General features: G+C 39.4%; 1 pseudogene; it reads right to left on the reverse strand.

Annotated features, from left to right (window-relative positions):
* Positions 1-7,833: 7,833 nt before the first annotated feature.
* The window catches only part of LOC131858560 (uncharacterized), a 47,585-nt pseudogene continuing 33,348 nt past the window's right edge, over positions 7,834-22,070 (reverse strand).

Genomic DNA, 22,070 nt, shown 5'->3' on the forward strand with positions numbered 1-22,070 from the left:
ATTAATCTCAATTAAGGCTCCCCCATTCACATTTCTCACACATTTAGCAACAGGGTCATAATTATTTGAAACCTGGGTTAATAAATCTACATCCATAAAAACCCCAGGGACTATGAGCTTTCCCACATCTAATTCCCACAGACTGTTCATTGGAGCAGTGGAATGTCTTGGGCCAAAACCCACCTTGAAAAGTCCCAGCCCTGATAACCGTGTCTGTGAATCCCTCAAACAGTTCCCTTTGTCATACAAACCATCTCCAATTCTCAAACGGGGGGCCTTGGGCACTAATTCTTTGATCTTAGTAGCGACATTCGTAGACATGGTTAATTGTTCCAAGAAATCATCACATATAGCTCTATCCTGATAATTCACTTTCCTTGTGAAATCTCTTCGTGGTGCCATCTTGAATTATAGGTATTTCAATTTAAAACTCAAACAGACCTCTCAGAATCTAAACACCCGATGAAACCAATTCGAACTGTAACTTTCAAAATGAGTGTAGAACTTCCTTGTTGCCTGAAGAAATTCGCTCTGCACAATGCTTCCTTTGCAAAATTACTTGAATTGATACTAAAATTCCGTTGATGTGAGGCTTAATAGGGCAACAGAGCGTTGAATTGCGACATTAATCTATAGGCTTCGCTAATGAATTCGCAATTGAATTTAAGAAAACCTCCAATGGACCACAAAGGAAACCTCATTGTCATGGCTTTTCGTTATTTCACGAAGATTAAAAACCATGCATTCGCTCAATCTGTACTCTCCACGGTGAGCGCAAACCCTTTTCACTAACTCTATGAAGTGCTCACTGCAAAGGGTTTTCACTGTTTCGCAAAGTTTAAAAACCTTGCATCTCCGGGTTGCGAAACAACGCTCATCGTTGGATCTATTTCAAGGTGTAAAACCTTTAATCCCTAGTCCAATCTGCTGAGCCCACCATCCTTTCACCGCTTCACGAAAGATAAACTCCACGCTATTTTGCCCATCGAACTAACGTAGACCATCGGATCCTTTTCAAGATGCACCTTCTTTACTTTCCATGTCATCCTCCCGTTGGGCCCACTTCCCTTTCGCTGCTGCACAAAAGATAAACTCCGACCATCTTTCCTTTACGAAACAATACGGGCCATTGGATCGATCGAAAGATATCATCCGTTAACCTTCATTCCGGGCCCGCCACTCTCTTTTCAAAACATAAAAAGGGTAAATTTCAAAAAACCCTAAACCTTCAGAAAAGACGCAACCCAGACAGATATGGATTGACTAACACGCATGTTAGTAGCACGTTTTTCACCGTGGATTTTTGCAATTAACGGTTGCGATTGACTAACATCTCACTAACATGATGTGCGATGGGTCTGTTTTGGAGGGTCGCGGCTATTCTGGCTCCAAAACGAACCTTTCGTACAGCGTGTTAGTGACAGGTTAGTCAATTGCGACTGTTAAATGCAAAATCAATGGTGAAAAATGCACGACTAACATGCGTGTTAGTCCCTCTGTATTGCCTTTTTGGAGCGTTGGAGCTAGAATAGCCTCGTCCGACCCCTCCCGATAGCCGAAACATAGTCCGATATGTCCCATCGTGTATCGCCATAGTTCAATTTATGTCCCTCCAATGCCCCGATGATCTCAATATACCAAGTCGCACGCATTATCGGCATAAATCACTCCAAAGAATTCCTAGCAACTCTACATCTGCCTTAATAGTCCTATCGGGACTCGGCATAGCATAAAATTTATTCTTCCGATGTCCCGATGAGTCCTAATGCATGTTTACTTTATTAGTATGATTTACACCGATATCCCGGCAGGTGCTTTTATCTTCATAGGGGGTCGGAATAGCATTTTCCTATTCCTCCCGAAGTCCTGATGAGTCTCCGATGCACTTTTATGCTTTATGCTTTGGAGTTTGATTAATCGGTTTAGGTAATACCAATGGTTCCGCCTTCTGATTCTCCATGTCATCAGGAATCGATCTAACTATTTTTTGCACTATCCCGATATGGTCTTTTTCTCCGATGGGCCTGCCTTCGGTTCCCTTCAGTCATCAGGTATCGGGATAGACTTTTCTCATTACTTCCGATCTGCCGATGCTATAACTCCATGATCCGCATTTCCTTATCCTTACAAGTTACAACGATAGGTTCATAAGTACCTCTTCCCAATGAATCCGCTCACTGATTTATCGGTACATGTTATGCCGATATTCTATATTTTGCTTGCCAGTGCTATTTCATGGAGAGTACTAATGCCGATAATTAAAATTTTACATTTTTGAACAAATGAACCATCCACCTTCAACCGATAGAGGTTGTGCCTGCCAATAGAGATTGTAGATTTTCTTCACACTGTTTCATCAGTCAGATTTAAACCGATGAGTATGAAGAAAGGTCAAGTGAATTGGAGGCATATTTCAAACGGCCTCGGCTACTGTAGCTCGAAATTAGACCTGTCGAACACTCAACATATCACTCAACATTCCCTTCAATATGTCGAAGTGATGCTTTTTCATGAAGATAATGCAAGATATCACCTGTTCATACAATCCACCACTAAATGCTCTTATGATGAAATAAAAGTGTCCACATATAGCACAAAACTATTTTGTAAATAAATGTGCTAACAGGATGGGTAGGATGAAGGTCTAATAGTAAAGTAGATTTGGTCATTTGTGCGAAGTGACCAATATCATGGCAAACACATTTGACATCAACCAATATCTCAAAACAGCATCACACTGAAGATATAATCACTGTGGCTGTTTACTGTTTACAATATCTATTTCTTTCTTCGATATGTGCAGGACGAGAATGGGAAAACACCGGAAATGGAAGGACATTATGGTATTGGAAGTTCAAGATGGTGGTGAAGGTTTGCGTCATTTCTGTTCAAGGGATATTCAGTGGACGCCAATTTGTGCCGAAAATGATTCAACAACAGACCTGTGTGCAACAATTCCACTGGATAGATTGGATGCATTCATGAGAGGGGAATCGTTGTGCAAAGGTGTTGAAACCCAATTCATTCGAAAGTGACACAGTGAGCACGATAGTGCTCAGCACAACACGCACACAACAAAGATGTACAGCAGGTTCGTAGACACATTCTTTCATATTATTTGTCTACGTTTAATGACATAATGACTGTTGTTGATAATAGGAGAGTTGTTTTTTGAAGGTATTGGTGTTCATATGGACCACAAGACAACAGGAAGAAGTCGCTGAATAAGAAGCGCGCGTGGACATATCTGAAAAAAAGAGGTTGTACATGCCACTTCATTGTTAAGGTGTTATATGGTAGGCCAGATGTGGCCATCTTGATATTCAAGCAACCGTTGCATGTAGACAACAATGGTGAAGCTTGTCATGGCGTCGATGATACCAGCAATGAGTTGCGCTCTCAATTTGCACCAAACCTTTTCGATGAATGCAAAACATATATAGAGAGGTTGTTGCTGATGGATGTGAGTGTTGATGCTATTGTGGACCGACATCTTAATGATCCCATTTTTTATGACATGTTGAAGAAGAGAGATTCATTCGTGACGCGCAAGGATGTTATCAACACGACGACGAGGGTCCGTTCTATTCGGTCACGAAAGCATGTGCACGATGCCACTAGCATCTTAGAATGGAAAAAATAGGATGAGGCAAATTTCTTTTTTTTCCAGCAACCACAAGGTGCCGACAGACCTTTCGTTATGGGATACAAACGACTTGGATGCTTGACATGATGGTATGATTCTCACATGACTCAATCATCTCAATGGATTAGACATTCGCAACAAACAAATACGGGGTATGTCTCTTCGAACTTAACCTATTTTCATACAGCCCATTTGATCCCTGGATGATCATGATCTTCCTGTTTGTTGTTTAAAATAGTATCAATTGTATTCGTGTCTCGTCTTCGACGAGCAGCAATCGGGGGTGCCTGTTGCATGGGTTGTGACATCAAGGAACAAGATTGAGGATATCTAGATGTGGTTGATGGAGTTGCAGAGATGAGGAAAGGAAAAGAGGCCTGATTGGAGGATCGATGCATTTATCACGGATGATGCGAGTGCAGAGATTCAAGCCATACAGTAAGTGCAAGAGTGATATTTTGGCTACATGAAATCAAACAGTATGGTGCGCTGCTTTATGTTTTATTTTAAATGACCATGCTCCCGCCTCAGCCCAATTAAACATTTTGTTCATAACAAGACTGTTTTTGAATGTCGTGTCATACTTTGTATTTGGTACATGCATCGAGCATGGTTGAAGAATGTATACAAGTATGCAACGAAGGAAAGAGCAATGGACATTTTTCACCATCTAGGAATGATAATGATGGCAATGCATGAAAGTGAAGAGAGCACGGTGGAGGAGTTGCACACTTTCTTTGCCGAATTTAGTGATCAGCCATGTTTTCTAGAGTACTTCTACAACACATGGTGTCAAGGAGAAGGCCGTATCGGTGAGTTCGACATTACATTCGAGTGGTGGCTTTATGACTTGTTACCCGTTTTGGTTGTCGTTTGGTAGTTGACATCCTACACCTATTTTTAATTTCTTTATTTCAGATTTTTTTTTTTTGGTCAGCTATGTGGGCGAAAAACTTCAGGAATTTCGCTCATGCTAACCAGAACACAAATAATGCCACCGAATCATACCATGGTAAGTTGAAGTCACTGCACCTAAGAGATGATAAAAAGACGTGCTCGAGGAGGATGGACAATCTATATTTTATACTTGTGTATAAAGTGGAACCATTCTACCAGCATAAGCAAGAATTGCAGCATTTTGGATTTATCAAAAACTACAGGTTAACACATTTGCAAACTAGTATGGAGAGGGCAAAGGCAATTCCTGATGCCGATTGTGTTCCAGATGACACTACTCCTGGATGGTACTGGGTGAAAAGTTAGTCCTCATGCAATTGGTATGTGGTTAGGAAATTTGGGGATCACTTCTACATCTGTGAATGTCTATGGAGTTTGCGAGGAAACGTGTGCACGCATGCGTTGAAGGTTGTTGCAATGATGAACAATTCATTCCATGATTCACGTGTTCCTGGTAAGTGGATGTTTGTGAATGTTGATTTTTGCTAACTTAAAAGATGTGTGCTTCACCCTAAGATCTTGTTTCATACAGATCCTATTCGTATGTCGACTCCAACATCTGCTAATACTAATGAAAACCCAACACCTAAACCTGTCGTCGACACCATTTATAATGCACATACAAATTTAGAGGATGTGGACACCGTAATATGGAACGAAGCAAACAAAAATTTAAACATATTTTCGCAAACAATGCCAACTTCAGGCAATAAACTAATGGCATTTGTAGGCTGTCTAGATAAGTTCATGGCTGATCTTCAGAATACCGATGCCATGTCATTTGATTTTAAACCGTCTACCAATCTAGCGAATACAACCACCGAACGTATGCGGCCTTGGTTCAGTGCAAGTCGGCTTCGTCGTCGCAGTCGGCAGTAACATAGGCATAGTAGTAGGAGTGAGATTTGTCATGATGTTCAGCAGCCTCTCACCTTTGAGTTTCCCTTTGAGACTTCTAGGAGGAGAAGGGGAAAGAGGCAATTGGACCAAGAACGGGAACCGCATGTCCTTGCCACTACATCGGTTGTCTCTGATACATGTGGGTACTCTAGTGTCACCTGTAAGTTTTTTTCTAAACATGTGAATGCTGCATGCATTTATTTAGTCATTGTGTCTTGTACTCGGTGAAAGTGATACACACTTATATGTGACAGTGTTCGGTACCCCCTCAACGCCTGGCCATAGGACTCCTCGTCAGCGATTGGCTTTTGATGGTCTTTTACATGGAGAGGGATCACACAGTGATCCTCGCTGATACTAATTTTGTTATTATTTGTTCAGATCAAGCTTTCTGTTTGTAACTATGTTATATATGTGCTTGATGTCCCTTGATGTTTAGCCATTCTTAATTCAACCTCTTGCATAATATGGAACAACTTTGTTTATTGTAGTTGCATTGTAATGTTTACTATAACTGTCCCTAACCATCTTTTATAATGTATCTTTGTATGCAGGTCCGTTGTTTTTTTGCCCTATTTTATCACTAAATGGCGTTCACATACACTTTGGGCGACAGGCGCAGGTTTTATGCAACTTAATTTTTCAGTATTACGCTTTTATGTCTTCAATTTATTGAATGCTCTAGTTAAATAATTAATACTCTTATGGTGTGATTATGTTTTGCATTTTTTGAGTGTTTCATACTCTTATGTCTTACATTTCTTGAGTGCTATAGTTATATTACTAACACTCTTATCGTATGTATCTGCAGACTGCTAGAGAGATTGGCAAAGAACGACGAGGAGTCTGCCTTATTTCAACACCTCCTGGATATCATTGTTTTGGATATTATCCGAACAATAACTCTTAGACGGACTGCTAAGTGGACCTTTCGAATGGGAATATATTATACTGACGACAATATGTACATGGTCCACATACAAGACGCGATCTCCTTCGCCAGATTGTCGACTTCGTTGATGGTCGCTTTCTATAGGCGACTATGGCCAGTGTATTTTGCCCTTGCGTACTGGCCAGTCACTCTCCCTCGGATTCACATAATCTGTGCTGGCAGACCCCATTGGAGACGTGGACGGTCCCTGGTGCCTTACTCTGATGACAGTATTGAGGATGTCACGACATTCTTTCCATGGAACCTGCTTATTATGGACTACACCCCCATTTTCATGGGTTATGGTAGTCCACGGCCAGCAGGGAGGTTCGTGAGGATACAGAGTAGATTCCCATCGCAAAGGAGGTCCTCTAATTAAAATTGTATAACTAGTCTTATATGACTATGCTATTATTTATAAAACAGTTAATTTCTATGGTTACATAGCCGATCTTTGAACGTCATGTTGGTGTAAATAATTATTCGTCTTGGATATTATTACACTTACTTAAGTTTACTTAGGAAATGCATTTCATAGTAGTTTGGGTATGAGACGCTTGGGTGTTTGTGCCACATTGGGATAGTGTGTGTAGGAGAAATTCCACCTTTTATGGTGTTGATCTTGTTGTTACACTCCACATTCAGTGGGTGATCCACCTCATGTGGACTATTATATTATTTCTCCTACCTACCCACACCTATTTCCTACCTACCCTTGTTTCTTATTGAGCCACATGTCATGTTTGTGTGCTCACATATCCCTAGCCTTGCCTATATAAGCAGGCTCATCTACATTGTATGTAATTGGATATTATTGATCATTTTCTATTGATGAGAATACAGCTTATTCTTGTCCTATATTGTGTCTCTATTTTGTACATTTCATTGAGCTCTTGATTTTGGCAAAATCTCACATGGTATCAGAGCCATTGGGGCTTCATTGATTTGTCTTGAAGAGGTATTATTGCGACGTCAAGAGGCAGATCTGAGGAGCAGCATCTTTTGGAGGCATCCTAGACCAGATCCGACCCTGCCATTGCGTCCAGAAGGCCGTTTCCATGAATTTTGGTTATAAAGTCGGCCTATTTTGGTGAGAAATTTTTTTTCGCCAATTTTGCTATTATTGTACGAATTTCAAATTTTTTTTTAGTTTTTTCCGAAATTTTTTTTAAAAAAAATTGAAAAAAAAAATTTCAGAAAAAATTCGTCAAAAATTTTTTTTTCGAAAAAAATTCGTCAAAATTTTTTTTCGAAAAAAAACAATTTCAAAAAAATCAAAAATTTTAAAAAAATAAAAATAAAAAAAATCTTGTTTTTGGGGGTCCGCAGACCCCCCCTGTGACCCGCAGGGTTTGCAGATCCTAGCAGATCACCACCAGGCACCGCTACCGCGCAACTGCTAGTAGCTCAATCCCGCAACTCCTCCCGCAGCTTCCCAGCCGCAGTCGCTGCCTGTAGTCTGCAGCCTGAAGCCTCGCTGACAGCTTTGTCGCCACCCATGCAGGCCCCTCTCCTCCGACCCTGCCATCGCTGCCCCTGCCGCGTCGCTTCCAGTCGACCCCTCCAACGTCGGCGGTCCTTCGCACTGCGCCACCAGCGGCCCACCTGCCACTGCCGGCCCTCCAACGAGACCTCCACTGCCGCTAGCTCCTCCGCCACGTGGCAGGAGGCCACTGGCCCATGGCCACCTCATCATCTGACACATCATCCGCCCAGTTAGATTTTCGGCCAACCAGATCGTGCCACGTCAGCAGTCCGTATTGTATAGACATCCAATCAGTAGGGAGGTGAAGTTTTTACGACAGTCATACGACTGTCAAATTTAACCCCATAGTTTGCTGACGTCATCATTTTTCAAAAATTTGTAGGCCCCTCTCATTGAGCTTTTTGATTTTGCAGTTCAACTTCAAATGGCCATAACTTGCTCATTTTTGCTCCTTTTTGGATGCAATTTTTTTTGAAATGGGCTATAATTTCATGTACTTTGACATGGTGGAATTATTTTCTGATTTTGACGGACATATTTTTCAAAATTCTCAATTTTTGGTGACTGTACCTGTCCAATCCCTATTTCTGCAACTTCCAGGTCTCCATTCGGGCTCATACGAACTCCTTTTCAGGTGCTGTTTTTTTTGAAAGTGCGTTATTTTTTGTCTACTCTCAGAATATGCTATCATTTTGTAGCAATTGTGGGTAGAAATTGTACTTTCATCATATGGTCTTATTTGGCCAATTTGACATTTGTATTGGATAGATCTATCTTCTGATCTTTTGCTTTATAGTTCTTAGCCTATTGGGGCAGTTGTAAAACAAAATCAGAAGTCCACCTTGCCATTGTTTGCAAGTAGCCTATTGTACACGCACTACATATAAAGTGCCAAAATCATCATTTTGGGGGGGGTACTTTGATTGAGTGAATTTGGGGGGGTGTCTCTTGTACTTTTGTGCTCTTGCGTTCCTTCCTTTTTTCTGCTATGGGTTCTTCTAAGTTTCCTCTCTTAACTCCTCGTTATTATGCTACTTGGAAAATTGATGCATGGAGTAAACTTATGGAAAAAGGACTCACTCATTACATTGATGGAACTATTGTTGCTCCTAGTGATCCTAAGGTTGATCCAGTTGGTCACTTGGATTGGCTCACTAAAAATATCATGGCAATTGGTACCTTAAGAAAGTATGTATCAAAGGATCTCATTTTTCATATTGAGAAGTGTACTCTAATCAAGGATGCTTGGCAAAAGTTTCAAGACTTGTATGGTCAAGTTGATGAGATTAGGGGATATCAAATTGATAGTGATCTCACCATGTTAGATCCCAAGAACTTTGATACTATACAAGATTATGTCACTAAGGCAAATGAGTTGAGGGCACAACTCAAAGATTGTGGCATTGATAAGAAGGATACTCAATTGATATTCAACTTGATAGGCAAGCTTCCACAAGAATATGCAGCGTTTATTTCTAGTTTCCAAACCCATAGGATGACAATGGGTTCAAACTACACAATGCCTACATTTGATGCTTTCAATGAAATGTTGATGATGGAACAAACTAAGTTGATAAGCATGGGCATTCTTAAGGCTTCTAAGTCTCAAGCATTAGTGGCAAATAAAGGGAACAAAGGAAATCAAGGAAAGGACAACTCAAACAAGAAGAAATGACAATCAAAGCCTAAGGAAAAAGCACCATCTTCTCCACAAGAAGGAGATTCATCCTCTTCCAAGAGAGATAATTCACCAAAGAGGGAGAGACCTACTTGTGCTTATTGTAAAAAGATTGGTCATGAGGAGCATCATTGCCATTCTAATAAGATTGATGAGCTCACACATATCATCAAAAAGCATAACATTGATTTGCCTAAAGTCTACAAGAAGGATGATTCATCAACTTCCACTTCCTCACATTCAAAAGGAAAAGGGCAAGCATTCATGGCTTCTACAAGTGGGAAGACTCACTCTTTTGGGACAAGAAAAAGAAAAGCTCTATGTGCTACTATCAGTCATGATTCAGAGAGATGGCTTCTAGATTCAGGGGCTTCTCATCATATGGCATCTTCGCAGTCTATGTTCTCTACATTTGAGCCTTGCACCATGCCACAGATTTTATGGGCAATCATACATACATGGATGTTATTGGGAAAGGATCTATTGACATTGGGGATAACTCCTTCAATGATGTGTTGTGTGTACCCCACTTGACAAACAATCTCCTTTCTATCTATCAAATCACACATGGCCCAACTAAGAGAGTTGTGGAGTTCACACCTGACTCAGTTTTCATTAGAGACTTGGAGACTAGAGATATCATTGCGACTGGGGTGGCTGATCATGCATCTCAATTATACTCCTTTTCAGATTTTGTTGATGATGATGATTTCACATTTGATGATTCTACACATGATGATCACACTTCTTGTGATAGTTCATATTTTGAGGAGAACTTTGGGCACTTGAACATGGGGATTCTCACATGTGACCCCATTCTTGAGCCTTGTATTTCATCTCCTCATATTGATATCACATCACCTATTGCACTTGATGATGTGGATAGTGCGACAGTTTTGCCTTCATGTGATTCAGTGCAGTAGGATATTCATTGTCTTCTAGCTTCAGATTCATGGGATGATTACTTGACAGACATTGCAGGTTTGTTTGTGGAATCCTACATTGCAGATTTGGGAGACATCATTGATGACATTCATCTTCTCTTTGATGAAGGTGATCCTTCTTCGATTGTTACGAGGGAACACTCTGACTCTCTTGTTCATTCTCTACATGATCATTCTTTCAAGGTTGACATGATTGTGGATACTTATGTATAGCAATTGGAGGTCTCTTTATTTTTTGAGGAGACATGTGAGTCTTTGGGACATGTTCTACATCCATCTCCACTAGATCTTGGAGTGCCTTTTTCAGCAGTGTGGCACAGTTTACCACCTTTGGAGGGGGTATCTTTTAGCATCGACATGGGGACACTTGAGCAGTTTTCAGAGATTCCTTTCATCATGAGTTTTCTTCATACATCTTCCCTTCATGATTGGGGAGACTTCATGGATACACCTTTGGTTTTGTTTCTTCCTAAGGGGAGGAATGTTGTTCAACGTTCATGGAGTAGTTTCTTCATACATTGAGCTTCTATCATTGGTGCAGATTCCACATTGAGGGGGGGCTTGATGAGGAGGTAGAGTAGAAGTTGATCTTCTTTGAGGTTGGTGGGCTTTTGTGCTTCCCAAATCAATCCCTAGGCACAAATGGGATTCTTCTAAACCTTTCTCCTATCTCCTTCTCTCTATTCAACACTGCTTGCACCCTATTGTATTGGACATCACTCCTCCTTACCTTCCAAGCTAAGGCATTCAAGTCTAAAATGAGGTCTTCTTGTGTGTCACCAAAAATGAACAAGTTTGGTTGTCCAACTGGCTGAATCTCCTCTCTTCCAGGAATGGGCAACTGTTGGAGAACCATGGTTTACCTAACCTTGTTTGCACCTTTAAGGATTTCAATCATATTAATGTGTTGATTGAGCATCTGGACAGGTCTGCAAAGTATGATGACTGTCCTTCACCTTTCAATAGTGAAAATATCCAAATTGGATGCAAAGAACGTTGGTTTACTCAAGGCAACTTCTAGGTTCAAATGGTCATTTTGATCAAATGACTTAATGCAATGCTGTGGAGCTTGTAGTAGGGTGTCTTAGGTCTTAACTTATCAGTTTTGATGGTTTGAAACAATCATTTACTTCTCCTTCCTTACCGATTTCATGAAATTGTCAAATTTGCTCCAAAAAGGCTACTAGAATTAGCCCTAGTTTTTAGTGAAAATTGTTCACCCTGCTCAATTTGCTAAACTTCATGGAAAACCCTTGGAGATGTGGTCTATTAATGATGAAGACTCAAGGATTTTTGCTATGGCAAGTACTGTACGGACTGTTTGAGGGCTGTCCCACAAAATAGGCACTTTTCAAGGGTTTTTGAGGGATTTAGTGAGGGTTTACAATTTGAAAGTCTTCTCCATGATACTAGACCCAATTAAATGTTTTATACCTTGCTATGACATATGCCAAACACTCCCAAGGACTCAAACTTCATCTTAGACTACTGTCATTATGTCAAACAAGTGTCATACTGCTGCCCTTACACAGAAATAACAGTCTAGATGACTGGGACATCAACTTTTCAAGGTTTTACATACATTTCCAACATTGGTTAAGCAAATACAATGAAGGTTTAACAAATATAGATGCAACTATGCCTTCTCATGAGTTGGAACAACCTGCAAACAAATAGGAAAATATTTTTATTATGACTGTTATTCATTCATCCGCCTACACTGCACTTTGACAGCATTAACTGATTCAACTGTCTTTCTTGGTTTTTTATTGCTTCTTCACTCTGTCCTTGGCCTGCAAGAAGGTGTAAATGGCAAGGTAACATAACACATATATCTTCTTCAAGGATCTTACAATTTTGAACACTCAAAAGATACCACAAAACATGATAGTACTATAAGACTGTGACAGAGAATACACCTTTCTAGGATCCTTATTTAGGTCCTTTACAATCAGATTGTGCATCTTGTCTTCCTAACATTGAAAACACTTGTAATTACATTCTTATGATGCATAAAAGAAGGAATCCATCATTCCATACTGTCCTTTAGGAAGGTTGGCAATGAGGTTTTAACAGTGAAACAATGACACACTGTCTTACAGTCTATTTACACCTTTTCTTCTTGCATCCAACCAAGTCATGAGAGAGACAAGGATGGTAAAATACAATGATGACTCTTTCCAACTTAATTCTTCTTCAACATTTCAAAGAACAGTGCTATGAACAACAAAGTACCATTCAAACAAATTTAAGAATACCCAAGCCAAGTTGCTCACTTCACATACTTGCCATGGGTTTACAAACACTTGTGCATTGCTAGAAAAGGAAAATAGATGTATGATACAGTATGTACAGAGGATCCAAAAAATTTCCTCAAAGCCATGGATGAAGAAACTTTGAAGAAATTAGTTGGACCATGAAAGATCTTCCATTGGAACCAGAAAACAATGCCTTTCTCAAGAGCACTCCAAACAAAACTTGTTCCAATCCCCAAGAAAAGATCAGAGATCACTACTCAAACATCAAGAGAGATCACACCAATGAAAAACAAGAGTAGTATGGACTCATGGAGCCATGGTACGGACTGCACTCTCAAAAGTGCAGAAAACTAGTTAAAAACTCACAAAAATGAGAGAAAAATAAGTATTTCTTTTACTTTTTCAACAAGACCAACCCATACAATGATGGGAACATAGTTTTTATACATGTGCCAACTTATTGAAGCCCTTGTACAGACAGGTACAGGCTGCAACTAACCAAAACCACCAAAAACCACTTTTTTGACAACTTTTGACAACTTTTTAACAACTTTTTGTTGCTCAAAAATTGCATTTTGACTTTCGGTGAGTTGGCCCTCAAAGAAATGACTCAACATCATTTATAAACACTAAATAAACATGATCTAATGCCTTTCAAGGCTTTACAACATCAAAAATTCAAAAATGTTCATTTGGACCCAAAATTGACAATTTTTGGCCTACCGAGCAAAAACCAAAAAAACTTGGAAACTCTTAAACAAAATGAGTTCCAAACCTTATTACACCACAAAACAAACCTATTAAACCTACTAGAAGCATAAAATAAACACACATACTTAATTTGCAACAAAATGCTATACCTGCTAGGGTTTGAGCATTCAGGTGCTCAGGTGCTCCTGCACCATACTCCCCTAAGGACAAAGAAGTCATGTGACTCCTTTGGGCAGTAAAGAAAGAGGAATTCTAGCTTTGAGGAAGTCACTTTCAGGTATCCATGTGGCTTCAGAACCTGGTTTATCCTTCCACTTGATGAGATGCTCCATGTAGGTATGGTGTCTTTTCTTTTTGATGATTCTTGAATCTAGTACCTGCTGAGGAATTGGAGTAGAAGAAGAGGGGAGAGAAAGATCAGAAAGGGAATGAGAAAGATATGAAATTATTTGTGAATCTGATGGTAGCTCCCCTTTGAATGGCACCAAATCTGCAACATTGAAAATAGGAGACATAGAAACTTCATTAGGCAAATCAACTTTGTAAGCATTATGGCCATATTTAGCCAGGATTTTGCATGGTCCTACTCTTCTCATTTGTAACTTAGTAGGCACTCCTTTCTGTAACCATGACTTGTTGAGATGGACCATCACATAATCACCCACTGAAAATTGAACATCTCTTTTTGAAGCATCAACTCTCTCCTTAACTTTTTGAGTAGTTTCCTGTAAAGACTTCTGTACCTGCTCATGAATTTCTTTCATAGACTGTGCCATATCTTCTGCTGTACCACTCACTTGCTGCAAATTAGTTACATCATTTAACTCAAAAACACCTCTAGGATGCATTCCATACACAATCTGAAATGGGCTCTTACCAGTGGATCTGTTTACACTGTCATTGTATGCGAACTCTGCCTGATGGATGAGTTGATCCCAACTTTGCCCATATTCTTTTGTAAGACATCTGAGTAGGTTACCCAATGTTCTTCTCACCACTTCTGTTTGGCCATCTGTCTGTGGATGGTAAGCTGAGCCAAAAGACAAGTTAGTACCCAATTTCTTCCATAAAGTTTTCCAAAAATGACCCAAAAAATTAGCATCTCTATCATATACAATACTGGATGGCAAACCATGAATTCTTACAACTTCCTTAAAGAAAAGAAAAGCAATGTGACTAGCATCATTAGTGGTTTTACAAGGTATTAAATGTGCCATTTTACTGAATCTGTCAACAACCACAAAAATACTATCACACCCTGCTTTAGTTCTGGGCAAACCTACCACAAAATCCATACTGATGTAATCCCAAGGCCTAGAAGGTATGGGAAGAGGCTAATACAAACTAGCATTAGTGCTAGTACCCTTGGCTTTCTGACATACCATGAATTGCTCAACATATTTCCTGACATCTGCCTGCATCTTAGGCCAAAAATAGTGCCTCTGAACCAATTCCAAAGTCTTATTAAGACCAAAGTGACCACTCAAGCAGCCATTGTGCTTTTCCTATATCAGATTCTCCCTCATTGAACCTTTTGGCACACACAGCTGTCCACCCCTAAATAACAATCCATTCTGCAAAGTGTAGTTAGCATATTCACTATGAAAAGTATTCTGAAAATCTTGACAAACCTTGTAAATATCAGCAAAATCAGAATCATGTGGATATAAATCCTTAAAACATTCTATACCAATACTTCTAATCTGAATTTCTTGAACAGTAAGTAACCTCCTACTCAATGCATCAGCTACTTTATTGCACTGTCCTTTCTTATGCTTCAAAGTAAAGGTATATGCTTGTAAAGACTCTACCCATTTAACATGTCTGTGACTAAGCTTATCCTGTGAATTGAGAAAACTAAGTGCCTGGTTGTCAGTGTAAACCACAAATTCTTTAGGAAGAAGATAATGCCTCCATTTCCTAAGTGCCTGAACCAAAGCATACATTTCAAGATCATATGAAGAATATTTCTTCTTAGAATCACTAAGCTTTTCACTGAAAAATGCAACAGGTCTATTATCCTGACTCAAAACAGCACCAATAGCAATATTACTTGCATCACACTCTAAGGTAAACAATTTGTCAAAACTAGGTAGAATCAACACTGGTTGAGTAGCAACTCTGACTTTTAGCAATTCAAATCCCTTGTTGGCTGCTTCTATCCACTGAAATTTCACTTTCACACCACCCTTAATGGTTTCCAACATAGGTGCACATATTTCACTGAAACCTCTGATAAATTTCCTATAAAATTGAGCAAGTCCATGAAAACTCCTGACATCACTAGCATTCTTAGGGGTTGGCCAATTAACTATGGCTTCTACCTTACTTGGATCCATCTTCAAATCACCCCCTAAAACAACAAAACCCAAATAGACTAGCTCTTGCTTAAGGAAATCACATTTCTCTAGATTGATAGTAAGTTGTTCATCATTCAATCTTTGTAAGACAATCTGCAAATGTTGGAGGTGTTCTTCCTTGGTTTGACTGAAAATTAAGATGTCATCAAGGTACACAACTACGAACCTGCCTATGAAGTCATGTAACACCTCATTCATCAATCTCATAAATGTACTTGGTGCATTTGTTAACCCAAATGGCATGACTAGCCATTCATACAACCCCTCATTTGTCTTGAAAGCTGTTTTCCATTCATCTCCCTCTTTGATGCGGATTTGATGATAACCACTTTTTAGGTCTATTTTACTGAAATATTTTGCTCCCCCTAAACAATCCATAAGATCTTCTATCCTAGGGATGGGGAATCTATACCTGATTGTGATCCTGTTTATTGCTCTTGAATCTGTACAAAGTCTCCAAGCCCCACCTTTCTTAGGTGCTAACACTGTGGGTACTGCACTTGGACTAATACTTTTTCTAATCAATCCTTGGTCTAAGAGCTCTTGGATTTGTCTTGCCAGTTCCTGATTTTGTTCAGGTGTCATTTTATAAGCAGCTTTGTTTGGTAAGGATGCACCTGGGATGAAGTCTATCTGGTGGCTAATGGCTCTCTGAGGAGGTAGAGGGGTTGGTTGACCATCATTAACAATTGACTTAAACTGATCTAGAAGTTGCTACACCTCATATGGGATTTCTACCTTCTTTTCTTTCTTTTGATCAACTGGTTTAGTTACCAATGCAAAACCTATGCCATCACCTTCTTTTAAGGTATGAATGAACTCCTTTTCACCAACTAACAAAGTTTTGGGAACTTGTGGTTTGCTGCCCTCACTTTCTTCATTAAGGGACTGAATTTTATAGTTGATACCATTCTTGAAAAATGAGTATGAGTTCTTTTCACCATCATATTGTGCTTTCCTGTCAAACTGCCAAGGTCTTCCTAAAAGCAAATGACAAGCATCCATAGGTAGTATATCACACAAAATCTTATCTTGGTATTCACCTATGTTAAACTCTACCCATGTTTGTTCACTCACCAATACATGCTGCCCTTTTTCCAACCATGTGACCTTGTAGGGCTCATTGTGCTGTATTCTAGGTAGATGAAGTTTTGTAGCAGCTTCTTCTGATATGATGTTATCAGTTGATCCTGAGTCAATGATAACTTTGCACACCTTTCCTTGGATCTTACATTTGATCCTGAAAAGAGCTTTCCATTGAGACATATCTTTCTGAGATGGCTCTTTCATGAGGATCCTCCTGATCATGAGGTTTTCCCCTTCTTCTGATGGTAGACACCTTTGATTTGGTGTGGTTTCCTCTTGCACAAAATGGACTCTCTTATCACCTCATTGAGATGAGCTTGGCTTTTCTGGGCATCTATATGCTGGATGGCCTAGTTTCTGACAGTTGTAACACTTCATGGTGGAGAAGTATGAACCTCTTCTAGGTCCATTAGATCTACCCCTTCCTGGGTTGCCTGATCCCCTACCCCTATAGTTGGGTTTTCTATGAGAATCCCCGCTTTGCTCAATAAGCTTAGACTCTCCCTGGGACCTATGATCTATGTTTCTTCCCCCAAAACTGCCTCTATGACTGCCTCTGTTTCCTCTGCCTCTGCCTCTACCATTCTGTTCTTGTTTCTTCTTGTTTCTCTCTTCTACCTTCAGTGCTAATTGAAAACACTTCTGTAATGTGTTGGGACACCATAGGCTTAACTCTTCCTGAATATTCCATCTTAACCCATTGAGATACCTAGCTACTCTGACATTTTCATCTTCTTGTACCTTAGATCTAAGGCTTAGTTTTTGGAATTCTTCAATGTAACTACTGACATCTAGGTCTTTTTGTCTCAAGTTTTGTCTCTTCCTATGTAACTGGATTTCATAATCTTCAGGCATGTAGGTGTCTTTGATCTTAGTTACCATTGTCTTCCAGGTGGTTATGGGTTTCTTTCCCTCTTTCACCCTTTCCTCTTGGATGAACTTCGACCAAGTTAAGGCTGCCCCTCTCATTCTGGATTTGGCTTCCTTCACTTTCTGTGCTTCATTAATGCCATCACATTCAAAGTGATTCTCTAGACCCTCTATCCACTCCATTAGTGCTTCTGGTTCCATCTTACCACTGAAAAGGGACACTCCATCTAGGGCCTTTCCAGTCAAAGATTTCAAAGCTTGTAAAAAGGTTTCTTGTTCTCTATCCAAGATTGGATCTGGTTCTGGGACTTCTTCCTCTAAGGTTTCCTTCTTATCTTCAGCATTTTCTACTCTCTCACTGACTTCTTCAGTCTTAACTTCTACCTGGTTCAACTTTTTTTCAAGTTGTTGTAATCTTTCCCTAAGGAGTCTATTTTCTTCAACCTGATCCTCCATCCTCTTTGCTAACTCTGCATTGGTCACCATGTTGTTGGTGTTGTCTCCCACTGACTCACTACCTGACATGTGCTAATCTCTCAACCCAAATCTGAATTGGCTCTGATACCACTATGATGAGGAGGTAGAGTAGAAGTTGATCTTCTTTGAGGTTGGTGGGCTTTTGTGCTTCCCAAATCAATCCCTAGGCACAAATGGGATTCTTCTAAACCTTTCTCCTATCTCCTCCTCTCTATTCAACACTGCTTGCACCCTATTGTATTGGACATCACTCCTCCTTACCTTCCAAGCTAAGGCATTCAAGTTTGAAATGAGGTCTTCTTGTGTGTCACCAAAAATGAACAAGTTTGGTTGTCCAATTGGCTGAATCTCCTCTCTTCCAGGAATGGGCAACTGTTGGAGAACCATGGTTTACCTAACCTTGTTTGCACCTTTAAGGATTTCAATCATATTAATGTGTTGATTGAGCATCTAGACAGGTCTGCAAAGTATGATGACTGTCCTTCACCTTTCAATAGTGAAAATATCCAAATTGGATGCAAAGAATGTTGGTTTACTCAAGGCAACTTCTAGGTTCAAATGGTCATTTTGATCAAATGACTTTATGCAATGCTATGGATCTTGTAGTAGGGTGTCTTAGGTCTTCACTTATCAGTTTTGATGGTTTGAAACAATCATTTGCTTCTCCTTCCTTACCGATTTCATGAAATTGTCAAATTTGCTCCAAAAAGGCTACTAGAATTAGCCCTAGTTTTTAGTGAAAATTGTTCACCCTGCTCAATCTGCTAAACTTCATGGAAAACCCTTGGAGATGTGGTCTATTGATGATGAAGACTCAAGGATTTTTTCTATGGCAAGTACTGTACGGACTGTTTGAGGGATGTCCCACAAAATAGGCACTTTTCAAGGGTTTTTGAGGGATTTAGTGAGGGTTTACAATTTGAAAGTCTTCTCCATGATACTAGACCCAATTAAATGTTTTATACCTTGCTATGACATATGAAAAACACTCCCAAGGACTCAAACTTCATCTTAGAATACTATCATTATGTCAAACAAGTGTCATACTACTGCCCTTACACAGAAATAACAGTCTAGATGACTGGGACAGCAACTTTTCAAGGTTTTACATACATTTCCAACATTGGTTAAGCAAATGCAATGAAGGTTTAACAAATATAGATGCAACTATGCCTTTTCATGAGTTGGAACAACCTGCAAACAAATAGGAAAAGATTTTTATTATGACTGTTATTCATTCATCTGCCTACACTGCACTTTGACAACATTAACTGATTCAACTGTCTTTCTTGGTTTTTTATTGCTTCTTCACTCTGTCCCTGGCCTGCAAGAAGGTGTAAATGGCAAGGTAACATAACACATATATCCTCTTCAAGGATCTTACAAGTTTGAACACTCAAAAGATACCACAAAACATGACAGTACTATAAGATTGTGATAGAGAATACACCTTTCTAGGATCCTTATTTAGGTCCTTTACAATTAGATTGTGCATCTTGTCTTCCTAACATTGAAAACACTTGTAATTACATTCCCATGATGCATAAAAGAAGGAATCCATCATTCCATACTATCCTTTAGGAAGGTTGGCAATGAGGTTTTAACAGTGAAACAGTGACACACTGTCTTACAGTCTGTTTACACCTTTTCTTCTTGCATCCAACCAAGTTATGAGAGAGACAAGGATGGTAAAATACAATGATGACTCTTTCCAACTTAATTCTTCTTCAACATTTCAAAGTACAGTGCTATGAACAACAAAGTACCATTCAAACAAATTTAAGAATACCCAAGCCAAGTTGCTCACTTCACATACTTGCCATGGGTTTACAAACACTTGTGCATTGCTAGAAAAGGAAAATAGATGTATGATACAGTATGTACAGAGGATCCAACAAATTTCCTCAAAGCCATAGATGAAGAGACTTTGAAGAAATTAGTTGCACCATGAAAGATCTTCCATTGGAACCACAAAACAATGCCTTTCTCAAGAGCACTCCAAACAAAACTTGTTCCAATCCCCAAGAAAAGATCAAAGATCACTACTCAAACATCAAGAGAGATCACACCAATGAAAAATAGGAGTAGTACGGACTCATGGAGCCATGGTACAGACTGTACTCTCAAAAGTGCAGAAAACTAGTTAAAAACTCACAAAAATGAGAGAAAAATAAGTATTTCTTTTACTTTTTCAACAAGACCAACCCATACAACGATGGAAACATGGTTTTTATACATGTGCCAACTTATTGAAGCCCTTGTACAGACAGGTACAGGTTGTAACTAACCAAAACCACTAAAAACCACTTTTTTGACAACTTTTGACAACTTTTTGTTGCTCAAAAATTGCATTTTGACTTCGAGTGACTTGGCACTCAAAGCAATGACTCAACATCATTTAGAAACACTAAATAAACATGCTCCGATGCCTTTCAAGGCTTTACAACATCAAAAATTCAAAAATGCTCATTTGGACCCAAAATTGACAATTTTTGGCCTACCGAGCAAAAACCAAAAAAACTTGGAAACTCTTAAACAAAATGAGTTCCAAACCTTATTACACCACAAAAAAAACCTATTAAACCTACTAGAAGTATAAAATAAACACACATGCTTAATTTGCAACAAAATGCTATACCTGCTAGGATTTGAGCATTCAGGTGCTCAGGTGCTCCTGCACCAGGGCTTCCTAGCTTCTCTTCTTCTCTCATATGGGGGGGAATTTTTCCTCACATGGGGTTTTGTCCTTCACATACTTCTATGAGAGTTCTTTGTATTTAGTTTTTCATCTCTCTTTTGGGGGAGGATTTTTTCCCATTGGGTTTTTCTCTCTTTCCCCACTTTGTGAGAGATTTCATTGCATTGGTTTTCATGCATTTGCATTTGTACATGGGTACCTAACATGGCCTAGTAGCCGGGACCCATCTTGCATTGCTTAGTTGCATTGTAGACTTAAGTGCATTCCCCTAAGTTTCACTTAAGGGGGGGTGTTGGTGTAAATAATTATTCATCTTGGATATTATTACACTTACTTAAGTTTACTTAGGAAATGCATTTCATAGTAGTTTGGGTATGAGACACTTGGGTGTTTGTGCCACATTGGGATAGTGTGTGTAGGAGAAATTCCACCTTTTATGGTGTTGATCTTGTTGTTACACTCCACATTCAGTGGGTGATCCACCTCATGTGGACTATTATATTATTTCTCCTACCTACCCACACCTATTTCCTACCTACCCTTGTTTCTTATTGAGCCACATGTCATGTTTGTGTGCTCACATATCCCTAGCCTTGCCTATATATGCAGGCTCATCTACATTGTATGTAATTGGATATTATTGATCATTTTCTATTGATGAGAATACAGCTTATTCTTGTCCTATATTGTGTCTCTATTTTGTACATTTCATTGAGCTCTTGATCTTGGCAGAATCTCACACGTCATTTGTCTTGAATGTTTACCATTTATATGTTTGTCTCAGTTATGTTTACAATTTATATGTTTGTCTCTATGCACTCTGTCTACAAAGCAATACACTTTATCTGTTAATTTAAATGTAATAAATATAATCCTTTCTCTAAACAGCAAGCGTCTATTCTGGCTCCAAAAAAGTTAGTTGCGCGTTTTACACCGTCGATTTTGCAATAACGGTCGCGAAGGCCGATTACTAACCTCTCACTAACACACAAAACTAACTGGTGTGATTGACTAACCTATCACTAAAAAGAAAAACTAATGGCTGTGATTGACTAACCTATCACACAA

This window comes from Cryptomeria japonica, chromosome 9 (genome assembly GCF_030272615.1).
Source record: "Cryptomeria japonica chromosome 9, Sugi_1.0, whole genome shotgun sequence".
Taxonomy (NCBI): Eukaryota; Viridiplantae; Streptophyta; class Pinopsida; order Cupressales; family Cupressaceae; genus Cryptomeria; species Cryptomeria japonica.